The sequence below is a fragment of the Haemaphysalis longicornis genome, unplaced genomic scaffold (genome assembly GCF_048455015.1).
Source record: "Haemaphysalis longicornis isolate Haplotype H1 unplaced genomic scaffold, Haemaphysalis longicornis Haplotype H1 scaffold_5, whole genome shotgun sequence".
Lineage (NCBI taxonomy): Eukaryota > Metazoa > Arthropoda > Arachnida > Ixodida > Ixodidae > Haemaphysalis > Haemaphysalis longicornis.
Window position 1 is genome coordinate 101,073,238 of NW_027526385.1, and position 20,688 is coordinate 101,093,925.

Sequence of the window (20,688 nt, forward strand, 5' to 3'; positions counted from 1 at the left end):
GAGCTACCGTGCTCCAATTACTTTTGACGGCACCTGTACCTATTAATGGAAGATAACAAAAAAATCACCTCGGTTTGATTTAGGTTACGTTGTAACAGCCGTTTTCAGGCATGTAGTAATGCAGAAAGGGAAACAGAAAAATAAAAAAAATGTGGTTGCTTCGTAACATTTCGTTCATGCTACGCATGCTACGCATGAAACAGAAAAATAAAAAAAATGTGGTTGCTTGGTAACATTTCGTTCATGCTGCTGTTGCCGGAAGGTATTTTCGTTGAACACATTTTATTAGAATGTACGGCCTACATGGAACCGCGAGATCCCGCTTCCTTGAAAGCATGGAAAGTCTAGAACAGGGACCAATTACTTTCAGAATCATTTTATGACCATGGATTCATCCGTCAAAGCAGCGCCAAGCTCTACGGAGTTTATTCTCTTATTTGGATGAAATTGGCCTTTGGATGAAATTGGTAGCCACAGTGGCTTTCACGCACTTAGAACAGCACAAATTCCGCACACATTTGAAAACAGACACTTCTTTCTTAAAAAAGGCCATATCCGCCACAGAGAACTTCCAATACAGTTTGCCTGACCAGTTCCTCTGCTTCCAGTCTTGTTGTGAGCACGTGCTTGCTCCTTTCGTTTCCACGCAGGTACACTGTAGCTATCATCACACTTCCAAGCGTCACCATTTGTTCAATATACAAAGCAGCAAAGTTATTTTTCTCCGCCCGATAACGCGCGTAGGCTACAGAGCCAGCTGGCACTTCACCCAACTTGACCCATGTTGCAGGTATGGAAAGCGCATCAAATGGGTGTTTAGCTTCAACGCAGCTCGGCTGCTGCTGTAGGCATGAGTTGCCACTCGGCTGCTCCGTTATTGGTGGCTCCACAGATACATTGTCGAGTGGGCTTGGCGACGCATTGCTCACGTCTGCACCTGCATCGCACTTTCGTCGTTTAGCGGGAGCTTGGTCGCAAAGGTTTCTTAGTTTCCTTTTCGGTGTCTTCTTAGGAAGAAGGTGTCTCGGGTAGTTATCGAATACCGTTGGCACTGCGTCGGGTTTGAGGCGCGGTCTCTCTCTTGCGAGCTCGTTGACGACGCCGTTCACTGTGACTTTGAAAGTTCTCTCGACATGACTGTCTTCAAAATGCCTCTCACAGATAACACATGTTGCAGTCAGCTTGCGGTCTTCTCTTCTGATTAGCCGCTCCCACTCTAGAAGTCGCACAGGGTCCGACGGCACCGCGAACATGGAAACCTTTTCCGGATTTGACCGGTAGCCGCTCCGATACAGCGGCACGATGCATGTTTTTTCTCTGCCCTGATGCTTCACCTTAAGCATTGTTAGGCGGTGCACCGTTCACTTCCATGGAGTCGAAAAACACCGCAGACAAAGCCAAAGCAAGCGTACACGTGAGAACAGAACTCTGAAGAAACGAAGCAAGCCCACGCACGTCCGCACGCTGCGAGCGCTTGCATGCTCCGCCGACAGCACCTTTACGACAAGCAGCGCCCCTGCCGGCCACAATTGGAAGGCATCGCCGGCGCTGCCACCCGCTCCCATCGGGAAACCCCTCCGCTCGGTACACTAGCCAGTATATTCTAGGCACTATACTTTTGGTCGTGGTTCAAACACTATTTGCAACAACATGATCGGCAGCGGTGAGAGAGAGAGAAGAAACTTTATTTGAGAGGCTTTCATTGCGAACTCAACACTGGACGGAGGGGGTTCCCTGTTCACGGGAATCCATATGCTGCTCTTGCCACCTGGCCCCTGGTGGTCCGCCGTAGCCGATCCTTCAGGGCAGGGCTGGTCGGAAAGATCCTCCACCTCTCGTCAAAGGGTAGGGTGGGGTTGCTCTGGTAAGGGAGGCGGGTGCTTCGGGCTAAACCTACACTCTCCTACCATGTGCTGGAGAGGGCCTAGTTTTTTACGGATTGGGCAAGCTTCTTCAAATCGTTTTGGGAACATGTGGTTGACTAGACGGCGGTGCGTGAAGGACTCTGTCTGGATTCGCCGGTATATCGTTTGCTGTTCCTTCGTGAGTGCTGCGTGTGGTGCTAGGAGCGTCCTCCTGTCGTACCTGTGATAAGTGGTTATTTCCCTGTAGGTAAGCAAATGTTGCTTTTTTGCCTCTACTGCGAACGTGGCCCGGTAAGTCAGTGCTCGGGCCTGCTGGTGGGCAAACTCGTTACCCTCCACCGCAGAATGGGCCGGTACCCACACTAATTCTACCGTTTCCATTGGAGGTTTTTTCTCCTTGAGCACCCGGAGGGCTAACCGGGATACCCAGCCGCACTGGAAGCTTCTGTAGGCTTGCTGGGGATCCGTGACCACCTTGGTCTTATCCGGTAGAGTAAGGGCCAGAGCAATCGCCAGCTCCTCTGCCTCTTCAGTGCTCTTAACTACAGGGGATGCACACGTCAGCAGCTCTTTCGTGGTTGTCACCGGTGCTGTTGACCGGTTCGTACCGTCATTCATGGAGGCGTCCGTGAAGATATCCCCGTCTTCTTTTGCCAGAAGCCTGTTGAGAGCACGAGCTTTTGCCTCCCGCCTGCCACCATGGTACGCTGGGTTCATGTTCTTGGGAATCGGTTTGGCTTTGATGGCTTCCAGTTATTCATCTGGCAGCTGGTCTCTGTCCTCAGATGTCGCGGCCGTCAAGCCGATTTTCTGCAAGGTGCGTCTACCCGCTTTTGTCTGGCTCAGCCTTTGTTTCTGATTGGCGAGATGGGCCTCAATGAGCTCGTCAACCGAGTTACGCAAGCCCATTTCCAAGAGTTTGCATGTGCACGCGCTCATAGGGACTTGAATAGCTTGCTTGACAGCTTTGCGGATGATGACATTCAGCACCTGTGTGATTCTGTTCACCACAAGGCTTGGACGAGCCTAAGTATGTCCCTCTCCTTGAGGCCTCGTCTTCTTGACGCCACCCGTCGGAGCATATGAAAGATTTGTTCCGACGTACGCTCTAGTTTTGCAACGGCTATAGATGCCCTGTTGTCGGCCTGGATAACTAATCCGAGAATTTTTGTGCTGGGGCATGGGAGGATGTCTTCACCCTCTAGGCTGACTTTTATGTCCTCTTTTTGTTTCTTAGGCGCTCTTGGCCGGATCATCACCAGTTCTGATTTTGCTGGGGAGCATGTAAGGCCACACCCTTTGGTGTATTTGTCCACGACATCTGCGGCTGCCTGCAGCGTGTCTTGGATCCATCCTAAGGAACCTACCCTTTGGTGTATTTGTCCACGACATCTGCTGCTGCCTGCAGCGTGTCTTGGATCCAGTGGCGTAGACTTCTTATTTTTCCGGGGGGGGGGGGGGCAGACCTGGAGTGCGCCTCGAAGCGGCGAAGGGAGGGGGGGAGGAAGTGGTGGGGGGTCCTTGTGAGATGACACGTCATCACCCCGCTACAAAGAGGCTATCACTAATCATCATCATCATCATCATAAGGGGCACCTGCAGCAGTGAGGGCCTTTTACATTGTGTCGGCTAACTAAGAGGTGTCCCCAAATAAGACGTCCCGCAAATCTATGAACCGTGAACTTCAGCGGTTTGACGCATCCAGTAGAAATTTCTTTGAATACGTGTTTTACTGGTCACATTTATTCAAAAACATTGCATGACTGAACCATCAGCACAAAAAACGAGTTGATTTGTTTTTCTTTTACTGGGCAGTTCGGGGGTAAAAAGAAAGGGACACGAGAAAGGGACACGACAGGGGCGCTACGCGCTGCTATGTTCATTTCCGTTAAGAGCCCCCGAAACGGGTCTGACTTTGACCCCTCATTTTTGTATCCGTGTGTGTGTTGTGCCAGAGCGCCCGACACAAATTCGCTGCACCTGGCGACGTGCCGATGGCGGGGTTGATTCGCGCCTAGGTCAAACCGCCCGCGTCAGACGGGCTGCGACCTCGCGGGAAAGGCGCCGCCGAGTCTGCTCTCCCGTTCCCGTCGCGACGGCTGGACCAAATCATGCCTGGGACAAACTAATCCCCGCAGACACGCAGCAAGTAGCGCCTGGAGATGCCGCCGCAGAGTCGTCTTCCCTTTCCCGGTAGTGGCGGCTCGGCTGACGCAATCGCTTCGCCTCCATTCGCCAGATTCATAATGCGGCCAGTGATATAGCTCCGACTGGAGGCATTGGAACTGCACGCGGCTGTAAAGGAACCCTGGGGGTATAAAACCAGCCCGGAAGCAGCGGTGGTGCGGCGGCACCTCATCGAAGGCCCTGAGTTGAGAAGTGCTATCGCGCTTGTCTTAGCCATGTAACGCTCTTGCTACCTTTGTATATATTGTATATAAATGCTGCTTCAAATAACCGTCAGCTCGGCTACTTCGTCGCTATGGTCTGCGCCGCGTCGATAGCGGACTGGGCAGGGCAACGTCGCATGAGTAGTGACTGAGCTGGGATGGCCAAGTCCCAACAGTGTATGTGTATGTGTTTTGGAGCCTTGGAGCGGGTATCGCTCGCAGTCGACGGCCGCAGTGCACCCAGTTGTTGCCGGTGCTTGGCAGCCGTTACAGCACTGTCCAACTGCTCTGGCGTGCTTTGTGACCTCGAAAACGAAGCTTGCAGACAGGCTTTTCGGAGGCGTGATAGCTTGCACTGACGTCACTGTATTCCCGTGTTGGTGCGTTGATTGCACAGTGGAAATCTGCAGGTCTTGGTTCGAGAAGCGCTGATGAAGTTGAGAGCTATCGATAAAAAGTGCGGTGGCGTCGTTATAGGCAAGCAACATGTTCTACGAGACGTTCCAAGACGCGAGATAAAGGTAAAAACCCAACGTTGGGCGTTGGCGTTCGTCATATTGTCGCGAAGCCGAGGTCTCTTGATGTTGTTTGTTCGTTTTTGCGTTCTGCACCCGCCGCCAGGGCTCTTGCTTCCAAGTGTTGTGTGTGAAAGTGGTTCGGACGCGGCGATGCCCTGGCCCCCTTTTTTCTGAGAAACGGCTCCGGCGTGTTTGCCCGTCGGCCGACCAGGGAGGGACACGGCTGTTGCGAGGGTATAGGTTACCGCGCGCAGTGGCGTCTCCGACCCCGTTGCGTTTACGCGGGCCGCTCTGTGCTCCGAACCCTCGGTCTGGTTCAAACGACCGCCTGTCTTTTCCCCTTTTCTAGTTTGTGTGCACTACTTTATTCTCACCAGTAATACTTTTGCCGGAAACGGGCGCCTTCGAGTTTGAACTTGGTGTCTACTTTGGCGGGAACATGGCTGATTGGAGCTAAGAAGCGTCTCCCCGATTGGCTGCAGAAAGCCTTGTTCCATTGCGTCCGCACGCTCCAGGATGCACTTTTTCCCCCAATACGTCCCCCACCGGAGCACTTGAAGCGAATATAACGCTGTTCGTCTGGCTATTGAGCGCGGCGGGTGGCGGGCGACCTGCACCAGGACTCACTTCAGAAACTCTGCCGCCCGTCGTCGTGCCCTCCCGCCGGGAGACCGAGATCCAGTCAGCCATGTCTAGCTGCTAAGTACTCTTGATCTATTGACTGTCTTTCTCATTTATGTAACAAGTGTATTCGTTCTGATTCTTATGTGCTAAATGTCATCAATGTTACCAGTAAATTAAATCAGTTAACTTGAAAACCTTTTCAACGCCTCGACTTTTCCCTGCGAAAGCATGCTACCGTAGCGACAGGCATTGGACCAAATTACGCCGTTACAACATAAAACGGCACTTTTTACGAGGCCTTCCACAGTGCGAGCTTAAACTCGGCACAAGTTGCTAGCGAGGAGTGGTCGCCCAGCCAGTACACCGCAGATGAAAGTAGGGGAAGAACAACCACCGAAATTCACCGTCGTCTTCAGCTTCATCATTACACGGCAGCATAAACGAGAAGCAGCGCATCAGGTTGCCATTGGAAAGCAAAACGCTCGTCCAGCAGCAAGATGCCAACGCTGTTCGACAAAATATGCGAAGCGAAACAAGGCGTCACACGCGTTCTGCTGGGCATATTATGATGTCCGATTAACAACCCACAACCTGCACGGTGGCGCTATATGCTCACTTATAAATGGACAGCACGAGGACAAAGTCCTACCAAACCTGAGAAAAAAGTTTCAAAACGGGAGCCTAATAAAACCATGTGGTTGACACAAACCATGCAGTCAATTTGACGCGAATCACGTAAACTAACTGCGACTGTTTAAATGAGCGGTTCCTCTCACGAAACGACTCCAGAGCATGACATGCATCTATGGAAACTGCTTAAGACCCGAAAAGAGCGACTTCGGTGCGCGTAGTGCATGCATTGTGAGCAGCCTCACCGCTTCCCCTAAAACAATTTGAATGAAGCAAGCGGAACGAAGCAGCTACGCGTTCCCAGGCCGCGCATTTGTGAACAAAAATAACTGCTCCAATCAACAGGTGCCGTAGAAACAGAGCAACTGTGGCCGCGCTTCCCACCGGGACCTAACCCCCTCGTTTTTCCCTTTTCACCGCGACCCCTTGCGAGCGACCGCCGAAAAACGCTAACAGCGCCAAAACAGGACAGGCAAAGGAGGGAGGTGCAGTTTTCGTTGCCTGATTTTACCATCCTTGAGAGTTAAGCAGCACAGCGCCACCGCTAAATGTCTGAAACTCGTACACGTTCGTCCAGACTTGAGTTTGTGATAGAACTTGTTTGCACTGCTGTACTCATGAGTGCAAGCACTCGAAAATACAGTATTCATGAGTATTGTAATCATGAGTACTGTGTGCTCATGAGTACCATACTCACCAGTACTCATACTCATGAGTACTCATGCTCATGGGTATTGTACTCATGAGCACTCATACTCATGAGTAGTGTACTCATGAGTTCTGTACTCACGAGTAGTGGACTTACCCCTGTACTCAATCGTCATCATACTAACTTTTTTAACCTGGGTGTGTACTCACTCATCATCGTACTCACTCGTGAGTTTGAGTACAAATGAGTGTACTCACGAGTGAGTGCGCCGACCTATGCTCCCGACAAAATGTCGCTTTGCTGGCGTGCTGTTGAAGCCAAGCTATGGTGGCTAGAAGGGCCACCCTTCTAGCCACCATAGCCAAGCGCAGCGCTACATTGTTGCCAACAATACGCACACTGAGCACATCTAACTCACCGTGAAGAGAAGCGGCACGGCCCTGCGTTTCCCCCTGCCCATAGGGAGGACGGAACTGTCTTTCAAGATCCCAGCCCCTATTGTAAACAATAGTTGGCAGACAGGACGGCCAACAGTCCGATGTCGACGGGCGCAGAGCCGAGCCAAGCCCTTAACAAATTCCTCAGCCGGGGCCGGAGGGGGCTCTGCCCCCCCGTAAAGCCGTCCGGGGGGGGCACGAGCCCCACTGCCCCCCCGTAGTTGGCGCTTCTGGTCACCTATGAGCTACCAGCAAGCATTCAGGAGCACGCAGAGCACGCAGAGGCTGGGCAACGTCGTGTTTACTAGAGCGCGACATGCAGGGGTGCGCGAATGCTTCTTTTTGTTCCATTTATATCCGCAGTTTGCTATACTGCACGCGCTATAAATCAGCGAAGTAGTTTAATTTACTGGGATTTTCACTGTGGATACAAAAAACGCAAAAGCTCTCAAGCTGATGCGCGGCAGCCTGATGCAACTGTGGCCGTTTTCTTTTTGAATAAAACTTGAAAATTGTCTCAGCTACCTACATCAATGGCCACTATCATTACGTCGGAGGCATGCATGCAGCATGTGACAAACTAGAGGAGTGAGTGTGTATTTTAGTCGCAAAATATTCGACAGTAAATACATCGTTGCTGGAATGACAATGGGCACAAAGTTAACTTGACGTAACAACAAACCTTTCAGTCCGGAAAATCGGGAACCAAGTGCAAAAGCTCGAATTTTCCACCGTTAGATCATCATAAAACAGCGTTCGCCACTTCTGCAACGACTTGCGGCTAAGTGCAACGTAAAGAAACCAACAACACACTCCCATACCGTGCGCGCCCGCCACAGGAAATTTTCAACCGCGCCGTGACGGCGTAGTGCGGCAAGAAAAGTTTGTTTACAGCCATAGGTAAGATAAAGGCTCGTGTAGGGGCTAAGCGGTACCATTTAACAATGAAATGAAGCGGGCGCAGAGCCACAGGGACGAGTAAAGAAACAGCCTAATTTTGGCAACGTGTGATACTGTTTTCCCGGTCGAGCGCCGCTGTCAGTCGCGTGAATAGGCGGCGCACGCTCAGGCTTCATTTAGAATACAAAGGCTGGACAAGAGAACTCCAACGCAGCTGTATTTTTCATACGGACAGCGACTGCGGAACCCCGCGCTTAGCAAACTAACGTCAAATATTCGCTCCAAGCGCACCGCGCCCAGCGTGTCACAAAGGTTGCTCGCGCCGGCACAGTTCGCGTCACAAAGTTCGTTCAAAAGCGTGGAACTTCACGTACCTTTTCTCCATTTGAACCGGTATTTCCGCATTGCGTGCTCTGCGGCACGAAGCAATGCTCCGGCATTGTAGTCCATCACCAAGAGCGGTCAATGCCCGCCTTCCATGTTTTGCTAATTGGTTTCGGTTTCAAACGACCGTACCAAAATGGCGGACCTAGTTACCGGAGTCGACGTGAGATGGCGGGGCGCATTTTGCATAGGGTCTATTGGATTAGATTTTCATTCCAATCAAATCTAATCCAAATCCCATCCAATCCAATGCTCCTCGCGCTTGCGGAGCACGGCCCTTCAAGGTCCAAGCGAAACTGCTCAACCTCAGCCAGTGTAGCTTACGCTACAAAAATGTTTGGGTTGTTGCTCCTGAGAAACGCTGGGAATCAAAGGGTGAGAAAATGGTCCTTTCCTCTCTCAACCACCAATAGCGATGGGGAGGTGAGGGTATGGATGCTGTGAGAATTGCGTACGTGCAAGTCACGGCCGCTCGATGGAAACTAGGTCCGGCCTGCCGAACGCGCCTCTCCGCCGGTGACGGCGTTAGTTTCCCTTTCCGCCGCAGCGTCAGTCGTGGCGCTAATCATCGGTGAAAGATGAGCGGCAGCTGCCGGCTGCGGTCACGGTTTCAATACGGTGTAAGTTGTTCATGACTGCCCCGACGGCCGAAGTCAGCATCCTTATAATTTATAATATTACGCGGTGATAAGTGAGGCGGAAACTCACAATATAGGCGTCACGGACTAACTAGTATTTCAGACGTAGGCACAGCGCTACATTTGTTTTCCTTTTTGCGCGCCGCATGCGACGTTAGCAGGTGGCGTATTGCTAACGTCGAGCGCAAGAGGCGGATTTCTTTCTAAAGACTTTCCCAAGGCTTTCAGGAATAATGTTTAGCATGGCAAGCTAGTCTGAGCAACCGCATTTGTTTATTACAAAACAGTTTACAACTTGAGCGTACGTAAAAATTACATGAACGTTTCGTGCTGTGTCGTACACGCCCATTTCTCAATGCGCGTTTGACAAATGTGACTGGATATTTTCACATCTTGCTTTAACTGTGTTTTCAAAGAGAACTGGAATAATCTAATACATTTTAGGATCAATTGGTCCATTTGCTTTGGAAACATTGTTCGACGGCGCGTTAGGTTACCGGGTACACCAAATTATGGAAGACCCACGAATGAAATGGACAGATCGAACGCAACTATGAACTGATTTATTGCAACCAGAACACTATCCACATGGGAACCAAAACACGGAAATGAGTACAGGATGCAGTAGAATGCTGTAAAACTTCGGCAGTCGTTCTTTGATTTACACTAGTTGCACAACGTAATATACAGTTGGAAAATAAATTAAACTGTATTAAATCCATGTGACATCAAAGGTAAATTTAATACAACATTTAAAGAGGGATTTACTGGGTTTGTGAGAAAATATGCAATTCATCTTCGCCTATGGTTCACCAGCAATCAGCTTTACAAGCGGAAAACTTTTGGCGAGAAATGTTTTCCTGAAAGCTTCAGTAGATTCTCTAAAGAGCTATTAACGTGACCAGCCCAGGTGGCAAGAAGCAGCCTCAATAGCTTTTTTAAGAACATTTCGCAAAGCTCATGACAGGGTACGGGTCCCTGTTGCTGGCGCACCACATCAGCGGACAGTCTGCGAGGTGTGGGAATACGGTGTTTGAAAGGAGCTTACAAATTTGTCCGCTGTGTCGAACTGCCTGTACAGCGCGATTCCCCTCGAACTTCTTCACTTTTTCACGAAATTCGTCGCAGCGTTTTTGCAGTTTTCGTAGTTTTTCGTTTAGTCTGTTTTCTTTCATATTAAGGCGGCGGGCATTTCTTTTGGTGTTATCGAAAAAGCCTGTCAGATCGAACGAAGTCTGGCATTCTCGAGTCTCAAAATTACGTTGGCCGCATGATTGCATGTCCGTGAGAGAGTACAGGATTGGGTCTAACCTCTTTCGGTGAGTGCGGTTGACCTCTTTCTTCATTATCCGCTAGGCCCAGAATTGAACGCTCAATCGTTCCATGTTCTGCAACCATTGTGCTCACTTGCCCTTGATTGCGTACTTGAGATGCCGACGCACACGTCTCGAGCAGCGGCCGAACAAGCGCCCTCCTCCTTTTCGGGCTTTCCGGCAGCACGTACGTTGGGTACGGCGGAAATCTTGTCGACACAGCTGTTGGGAGCAACAACTTGCCCTACAATCCCACCGTGTAGTCATCCTCTTTGAAGTGCAGCGAGCAAACGACCGATCTGGAGCTTGGCTTCCGTTGGCTGCCCTTGTTGATCCCTTGACGGGAGATGTTGTGCAGCCAGGCGTCTCGGAGTCGTTCTTTGGAGGGAACTCGTGGCAGCAGACGCCCGGGGTTTTCGAGGAATTCGACTTGCAGCGCGGCACGCAGCAGTTTTGGGAATTTCATAACGAGGAGCACACTCGTACGATATATTGCACGAGCAGTGCGCGGAATTCGGCGAAACGAATAGCTCAAAGCGCTCACGCGTGCTTCAACAATCCCGCCGCTGCTGCTCTTCGCGCCCAAGCCGGAGTCTGCGCCGATACGTGGCACCCCACCGCGAGTACAAGCGGCAACCGTAAACTCCGCTTTCATGCCCTCGCCCGTCGCCGACGCGCGATGCTGCAAGCCGCATTCATCCTTCCAACCGTGTTGCTTGCCCGCGTTAATTCCGATTCCACCCTCCCGAAGTTAACATGTACAGATTATTAAAACTGGAAGCTGAGCTAATTCGGTTCCGTTCATAATGAAAAATGACAAGCTTGTAAATGCTATACAACATAGAATCACGCAAAAATACACAAGTTATCACTGCCGAGAAGTTCTTATTAAATCTATTAATATCCACGCAAGCGGCCTATCAGACTTCACAGGTAAGATTTCACACATACGGGAAACTCGACCGCACATGCTAAATCAAACCACGATTCAAACGAAATACGGAAAGAAGAAAGCAAACCACAAACACATTACCGATAGTACACAGGTGTTTCCCTCAGGCAAAGCAGCGCATCTACGTACGCCGCGCATCGTACACAGCGCATCTAAGCATTTTATGTCCCTGTTTAACGAGTAAATATCCGGTTTACTAATAAATGTGACCTTCTGCAATTTCTCAGCATTTGGGGACATTTGGCTGGGATTAAAATTACCGTGCCTGAATTCAAACATGAGACTGCCCTGGGGCTGCTGAGCCTGTGTTTGGCAAGGTTAAAACAAGGCCGTTTTAGAATTGTCCTTCATTTAGCATGGTGCATGGGAGCAGTAATGAAGTTTTATATTCCAACACAAACGCGCTGCTGTGTTTAAAGCGAATTAGCATTGTAACATGCTGCACAGTCATATTCCCGAACATCGCGGGAACTGGGTTGCGGGAGCGGCCGCATCGCACTCGTCTTTTTAAACCGCGAACAAGAATTACCGTCATCAAACAGATGAAATTCTTAGGCATTGAAGATATATCTTTGCCGTAAATTGTGGTGTCATTATTTTCCAGATACGTGTGTTAGAACGCGAGTAAACGACGTTTAAAGGGGCGATGATCGTCGATATTCCGTAGGCGCTCCGAAGCGAGGGCCGCGGGAGCCGTCACCGATGTGTGGCGCCCCCGCCGAAAGTAGCGGCGGCAACTGACAACTCCGCTGTCACGCGCCTGCCCATTGGCGGCCCGTGAATGGGCAGGCCGGACCTAGTTTCCATCGAGCGGCCGTGTGCAAGTAAACTCCACCGGCGGTCAGTGACACGGTCCGCTGAAGCCGTGGCCTGGTCACGATGCAAACCAAGCAGCAGTGGGCGGGCGGCGTCTTGGGAATACCCCCAGTGCTCCTACGAAATGGCGGCATAAAAGCGCGTCGTCAGCCGGAGTCGCGCCATGCTGTTTATTTGCCGCGCCTGCCGGCCGCGTTAGCACCGATGGAGCACAGACCTTCGTGGAAGACGGCAAAAGTCACGCCGAGCTAAAAAAAGGCGGTAGCATTTTTAGGGCTACTTCAGCGAGGAAATTTCGGCCTGTCTGTCACTCGACTCAACCAGCCGGCCAAAAGTTGAATCAATTCTTCAGCAGGAAGCATACATACGGGAAAACCGTTTCAACTGGTACTAAAACCGCTGGCATGGATTATACAATTTCACTTTATGCGGCGCCAAGGAAACATCGGGCGTGTTTGCGCCTATCTGGCCAAGATAGAAGTGTGTACAGAAAGGCAAGACGTCAGGGCATAACCGACAGAACCAAGATTCTTTTAATTACGAACACACGTTGGATTGATTGTTGCGGCTGCAGACGAAGGAACAAAAGGTTAAAAAGGCAAAGCAAGTTGCACACTCTCCTGACTAGCAAGCGCGGGAAAATTGAAATAGAGTGCAAAAATCGCCATTGAATTCACAATGCAAGGATTGAGAGTGGAGAGGAAATGCCTGAATGGTGGGAAGGGAAAAGAGAAGAGGTTGCTGCGTTGCAGCGGAACAAGCAGATACGAGGCCAATTTTTAACAGAGGAGCTGCTGCAGGTCTAGCCTTTTCGTCCGTCTGTTGAAGGTCGGGCGTCACGCAGGTGTAGGAGCAGGATCGCAGACTCATCGACGGCCTCGCAGAAACCGGTTTCCAGATCAACCAGTAGAAGGCGCAGGGGTCTCGCAGGGGCGCGTTCCTCTCCCTCCCGTGGCGGGAGGAAGCCTTCCCGCCACTGACGTTTATCTGCCCATTCCTACGCGCAAACCGTCGATCTTTCCCGGCGGCGGCACTGAAGCACCCTTTGGCATTCGGGCCGGCACAAGAGAAGCACAGCTGCGCTGTGTCAGCAGATGTCACGCCGGTTAGTTTTGTGCACCGCTAAAAAAAAAAAAACTGCGTAGACATTCGCTGTGCAAAGCACCTTTATTTCAAGACATCATTATTCCTCCGTTTAAGTCGTGTCAAGGCCTCGCCGAAGCGTTAACTTTTGCACCTGTCAGTGTCAAGGCCTTGCCAAAGCGTTAACCTTTGCACGCTTATACCTTAAGTAGCGGGTACAAGTGGCGTGATAAAATAGCGAGATATTGCGATTGAATCACATTATATCGCAGTTTAAAATCCTCGCTCGACGAATAGCCGCGCACCAGACGCCCGCCCGCAGTCGTCGTCAACAGTCGACGGGGACGGGAGGGGGACAGTGGAAGGCCTCGGCGAACAGGGTCGACCTCCTGGCGGCGAAGCGCAGCGCCAGAACCCTGGTGGCGTCCTCCTCCCCGCAGTAGGGCTGGGCGAAGCGGAGGAAGAAGAGCTGCATGAGGGGCCTGAGCGAGCGGCTGCCGGCCAGGGGCTGCCTGACGGCCGAGCCCGCGGCCTCCATGACCCAGCTGAGGCGCACCAGGGCGTCCGCGTCGCCCTCCCTCGCGTCCAGCCCGAACTTTTCCTGCGATGAGAAACCCCGCGAAGTGTACACGACGACGACGACAAAAACATGCTCACTTGGAGTGACTTTGTGCTCCCGTATAAAGGTGTTGCTAGTAGCTCGACGCGCTGTGCACGTGCAGCGGGGGGTATCCAAGAGCTGTGGCTGGTAAGTGCATTGGCAGTATTCGACATGGAGCTTTCCTCCGTGCGTAGGAGAGGCCCTGACGTATACTCAAGACCCAAACGCCATATAAGGTGGCTTCCCTTATTGCATGTATTTTCCGCACACGCGCCACCTCCTCCACCTTTGCTCGTGCCGCTGTTGTCTGCTCCGTAGGCGTCAGTCTACCATTGGATATCGGCTGCACTGTGCCGTGACGTAGCGCCTCGGTGGTCCAGCCTTCGGCGGCGCTGCTAAGACGCGGGTGACTGTGGCCTCCAAGAAGGGGGAAAAATCTACCTGACTTCCTCGACACTTCTCCGAGTTTGGCTTCGGCCGTCGTTGGGTGCGGGCATTTTTGCGTTCGCTCCCGCGCGGCCGGGGCGGTTCGCGGGCCATGGGTGTTTGCTTCGGGTAGGGGGCGCTCTGCTGCGTGGGGCCGTCGAGCGCAAGCTCCCGCTCGCCGGTACCCGCTCGTCTGCTTGGACTTTCGCCCAGCAAAGTCTCCTCACTTCGGACTGCCTTGGACAGCTCACCGCAGCACAGCCTCGCCTCTACCGTTCCTGACGAGATCTTCTCCCGGACGCAGCATGACGCAAGGACACTGTGTTCGTGATGTGGTTTGTGCGCGGTGGTCCCAGTGATAGTGGTAACTCTTCTTCTGCTTCCGCAGCGGCCGAACCTTTTCTCTGTCCTCTATCTACCTCTCTATACCCTATCCTATTCTCCCCTCCTATAGTCTCATTTCCCCGCACTGGGTTGAATGCAGGTGAGCCCCCACACGGGCTCAACAATATCCCCAGTCCACTTATTCTTTTTCCATACCGAATCACTCACTCACTAACTCCACACTTCTCCCAACGTGCCGGCGGCTAGCGGGGCCTCTCCTAAGCTTCCTCCTCTGTGAGCAAGAGCTGATGTTTGGGTGCAGGCCGGGTGAGGGGCCTCCTAGCCGTGGGAGCCGACGAGGGCTTTACTGGCGATTTCGGCTGGCGTACCCGCAAATTTTCCCGCCATTTTTTTCGCGGGGCTACCATGGTTGCCAGACCAGAAGTGCCCTCTGTTGATTAGCTCGCATCATACATTCGCGGGTACTACAAACGTATTGGGGCCCGTAAAGGCCGCGGATCTGTCAGCCCGGTCTGGTTACAAACCCCTGCGCGGTCGCGCCGCGGGCTCGGGCTCGAGCCCGGGTTTGTTTGTTTTTTTAAAGACGATAGTCTTTCTTGGGCTACTTAAACCCAGAAATTTTGGTGTGTCTCTATGTCTGTCTGTCCGTCTGTCTGTCTAACTCGATTCAGCCACCCGGCCAAAGTAAACTGCTTACTGCGCAATAGTCTTATATACTCACAACCAAATGTAAACGCCTAAGCCTGGTTTATATGTTCATACTTGTCAACTTTGTTGAACAAGAACAAGACATTACGCAAATATAAGACAGGAAATTAGTACACAAGGGATATTTACAGTGTTCCTTTATTTAAAAAATCATGAATGCTTGGTTTGTCGATAAAAAATGATATTCTACATCTTCTGAAGAAAACCGCCGCCTCCTGGCGTCATATAAAAAATCACGCGGCACAGCAACGAAAGGTTCCACTAGCTAGTTTCCACGCTCTGCTGGGAACGCACGTGGATCACAGCCACGCGGTTCTATAAACCTTGTAGTCGGCCGCCTCCATTCACGCGCGTATCCGCCGTACTGCAGCGCTGGCATCGAGGAACCCGGCCTGTAGCAGTGGAACGCGGTAAATTCAAATCGCCTAGCGCAAACCTTTAGTGTGTTTACCTTGGGATGAGCGCAACGGTACAGAAACAGCATAAAAGGTGAGCGGGAAAGCAAAGGGGAGGGGGGGGGGGGGGGCATTTCCTTGGCAAATGTCTACAAAGACTATCTTCTTTTGACGACATTTGCGACGAAAGGAGCAGATACGCGGCCAATTTTTTGATTTTGATTTGATTGATTGTGGAGTTTAACGCGCCGACGCAACGCAGGCGATGAGGCGCGCCGTAGTGGAGGGCTACGGATTAATTTTGACCACCTGGGGATCTTTATCGTGCGCCGAAATCTCGTACACACGGGCGTTTTTGCTTTTCGCCTCCATCAGAAAAGCGGGCCAATTTTTTCGCTTCGTCCCCACGGGAGGTACTACAAACGTATTGGGGCCCGTAAAGGCCGCGTATCTGTCAGCCCGCTCTGGTTACAAACCCCTGCGCGCTCGCGCCTCGGGCTCGAGCCAGGTTTTTTTTTTTTTTTTTCACCATTGCAAGCGACCACACTACTTAGCTAGTTTTAAGTGTGGAGCACTTTTGGCGCTCGCCTTGTCCTAGCTCGCTCGACCCAAGTATATAGAGCACCAAGGCGGCGTCCCGGGGTAACGCTGTTGTTCGCGGCGTACCCCAGGAGCTTCGAAAGTCAAGCGGTTTATATAGTCATAAGCGTTCGAAACTCGTGAAACGGTGGCGCTTGTCATACATCTTCCCGTTGTTTCGCGCAAAGAAAACTATAGGTACATTTGAGGAAAAAATATACGTAATTAACCGGCAGCGCCCGCGTTCCTTTAGTTAAGGACGCCCGTTGGGTTGGTTTTTACGATAGTAAACGCAAAATGTAGCAGTGCAACGCCGGCACGGGCGGGGAGAAAAGCACAAAGAGAACAGGACTCCCGCTGGCGCAGTTTCAGGCAGGGGGCGCGCGAGCACTGCGAAGGCGGGAAATTTTAATTGCATGGGGTGGTAGCAGTGAGCGGATAACGGCGGTACAGCCCATTATGGCGAATCACTGCTCTGCACTTCCGACAGCTTTCACATTGAGTGGAACGACTTTATATTTTTTATATTTAGCGCCGGACCCTAGACAGCTTTTTTTCTGCCTTGTGTCCGGCGCTAAGTATGAAACTAGCTAGAAGTGTGGTCGCTAGCCCTGGAAGTCTCATTTAGCTCAGCAAGCGTGGGCTACCTCCAGGAAAACACCAGTAGGAATTACAGGGGGCACCTTTCGCTGCAGGGGAGCGTTGCTGAGGCCATTACTCTCCCGGGCCACTATCGATTCGCATCTGGGTGGACACACATTATAAATGCTTAGCCTTCTCGAACTGATTTTTCCGTCACTTCGAACGCTGGAAAAACCATGAAGTGAATGATTGTGGACGCATACTGCAACAACTATGACAACCGCACATCATTGGTCACAGCTCACGCATCCCCGTTAAATGCCTTACTTGCGCTGTACGATGAATAAAAATTTAGGTTAGCCTAGCTCAGTTCAAAACGATCCGGGCTTCGAGAGTGATTTTGATAATGACGTGCAAAACGCAATGCCCGAAGAATTAGCCAAGGCTGGCACTGGGCAGCGCATGTACACTTATATCAGAAAATATCTGGAGGGTCTCACGTGCACATTGCGTCTGGGAGAAATCAATTACAACACCCGCAATACGGCATTCCACAAGGATCTGTACTTTCACCCGCCCTTTTCAAACTAGCCAAGCTTAGAATAAATAGAGCCATACAGACCACCGCAAACATTGGACTTGTGATATCCGCCAACAATTTTGGACGTCACCACCATATTCTCTTACCACTGAATTCCGTTAAAAGCTGACCGACCCCCAACCCAACCGCTTGACGACTCAGTGATGAGAACTCATTTTGCACATATAACATACGCCTTCCCGTCTCCACCCTTCGTACACACGGTAGCACAGCCGTTCATGCTGTTGCTTCTTGCGTGGTATGCATGCACCCAGCACACATGTGATGGAAAGCTCAGCGATTAAGGCGAAAATGCAGGCAGCTGCAAAAGGTCTAATTCGAATTATTCCGAAGCAACAAAAACACAGTTTAGTTAGGTCGATTATGGCTATAAGGTTGTGGCTATAAATCCGGCGGAAGAAAATATTTCGTGTTTCTTTTCTGCAGCTCCTTCCCGAGGATTTGGAAAGATCGAGAGAAATGTGCGTTTAAAAGTGCCGTTTTCATTACACCATCCCATGTTCACATTTCTTGGTTAACCGGCCCCTCTGACAACATCGAAATTTCAAGGCACAGACAACCAATTTCTGTGGAGTACGCATGTGCTCTAGGTGCGTATGCTATTCACCATTTTATGTAGTGGGGTAACCAAACGAAATTTCTGATTGAATTAGCGGAAAATAAATTTTAATTCGGCAATAAACTTTCTCAAATTTCAGCGGTGGCGCGATGTAGGGTATAAGCGTGACTTCCGTATGTAACAAATAGCTCCGTCGATTTCAATGCATGGATCAAAAACTGCATAAAGGAATATGAAAGACTGCGTTTTATTATTGTTTTTGCCGGGGGCAAGTTTTTATATACCTATTCTCACCTCACATACAGTTAAAAGTAAGTAGTATAGTCTATGCCTGTTTTATTGGCGCAACGGTATCTGAGCTAAAAAAATTTACTCGGCACCTAAAACAGGGACGAAAAACGAAACGCGACGGTAAAACAAACGTAAGCTTCTTCCCTTCAATAGTGCGCACTCAAAACTAGTAAAAATGGGTGTGGCGATGACGTGTATTCAGGGAGCCTTGAAAAAATCGTGCGTTCACAAAGTGGAGGCTATAGTTTCCACGACCAGATTTTGAGGCTAAGCCGGGCCCGGTTCCCTTCTTTTCTGATTTCGAGTGTGTGCAAGCTCTTCTCCAAAAGATGATGCGAAAAAGTATCCCTGACGATCTTGAAAGGCCGAAAAGAAATAAGGTGCACGTCATACCGTATCTACAGAGTGTCGCATAATGTAAAGAAAATGGCGCAAAGGTACGGCGTCAATATCGTTGTCACTGCCCCGGAAAAGCTGTCAAAAGTGTGCCCTTTGATGAGAAAAAATCAAAAGCAAAAAAAAAAAATGGCGGCGTATCTGCTCCTTTCATTGCAAATGTCGACAAAAGACGATAGTTTTTTCCGTCTTTCGCCAAGTAAACGCCTCCCTTCGCTTTCCCGCTCACGTCTCATGTTCCCATTGCGTCGCGCTCCTCCCAGGTAAATACGTCAAATGTTTGCTTCAATCATTTTAAATATACCGCGTTCCGCTGCTCCAAACCGGGTGTCTCGATGCGAACGCTGCCGTACGGCGAAGACGCGCCTGAATCGAGGCGCCCTATCCACGTGCGTTGCAAGCAGAACGTGGAACCTATCTAGTGGAACCTTTCCGATTGATTTTTTAAAACAGCGCCAGAAGCTATAGTGGCGCGGGCGACAGCAGGCGACGGCGGAGTGAATTTTTTTTCTGCAGTTGATGAAGTATTTAATTTCGCAAAAATCAAGCATGTATGATTTCTTTATAAAGGAACACTGCAAATATCACTTCTGTATTTATTTGTTGTTTTATATTTGCGTAATGTCTTGTTCTTCTTCAACAATGTTGACAAGTATGAACATTACACCGGTCTTAGACAGGCAGATTTAGCTGTGACTATATAAGACTATTGCGAAGGCATTGCTTTACTTTGGCCGGGTGGCTGAATCGAGTTACAGACAAACAGACGGACAGACAGACAGACCAAAAATGACTCCCACCTCCCCTCGCAGGAACCCCTGTGTAGATGCGACGCATAGGGGGTTGCGTTGTTGTTTCCGTTAGGTTGCTTCTCCCATCGCGTGAAACGTGCCGTGAACCCCCTGCCGCGGCTATGACGCAACACAATCCACTTTAATCCAATCCAATCCAAGTCAATCCAATCGAATCCAATCCAATGCCCCTCGCGAGAGAGTGTTCGCTATCAGAGAGGAGAGGGGGTGAGCGGCGGAGAGCGCAGCTCGCGCGGCGAGGAGAATGGGGGAGGGGTGTGGACGGACAACGACGCCGTATGGAGGGACAAGGCGAATGAATGAGATGCAGTCGCATCTAAAATCTCTGGGTTTAGGTATCCCAAGAAAGACCATCGTCTTTAAAATCCGAGCCCGGTGAAAAAAAACCACGCTGTTCGCTACACAGACTGCAGCACGGGTGTAGTTTACGAAATTCCCCTGAGCTGCAAAAAAGTGTACATACGGCAAACTGGAAGGTGCTTCGATGATAGGGCGAGGGAGCACAACTGGGCAGTTGCAAATAATGCTGGTGGCCACCTATCTGAGCACTGCAAAAGATGTAAGTGTAGCCCCCTGTTAGATAGGACGAAGTTTTTTTGAGGAGACAAAGAGGAAACCTTGAGCGCGAAATTCTTACAGCTCATTTTATCAGACAGGCAGGGGATAACTGCGTTAGAATTCCGTCCATATCACTGACAGATAAAGAAGTGGCCGTTTTAGAAATGTGATGCATTTTGACGTAACAATGCTTTTAGTATTTTAGTTTTGCGTATATAAGCAGCGTCTTTTTTCAATAAAATCCAGTTGGAAGTTCGGCACTGCGTTGTGTTGCGTGTTTCTTCGTCCCTGTTCTAGCGCCAAGTAAATTTTTAAGCATAATGTACCAACTCACCCACATCAAGCTTTTGTTATTTCGGCATCTGAGTCCAAGAGCTATAGCTGCGCGGCTCACTCTTATGGCTGTCAGCATTCCTTTTAATTACGCTTTCAGGCGTTCTAGGGCCCTATCAGGGAAAACGTTCCGGTTCAACGTATTTCAACTGATGCCCTTTCATTCGGAATAGAAAGCATATATTCCACGAAAATCGGTTGTCTGCCCCCTCGACGCACTAAGAGCACGCATGTAATATTTACACAGTGCCTGGGCAAAACAGAGTAGCAATACTTGGGAAATAATGCCGTGTAAGTTTCGCT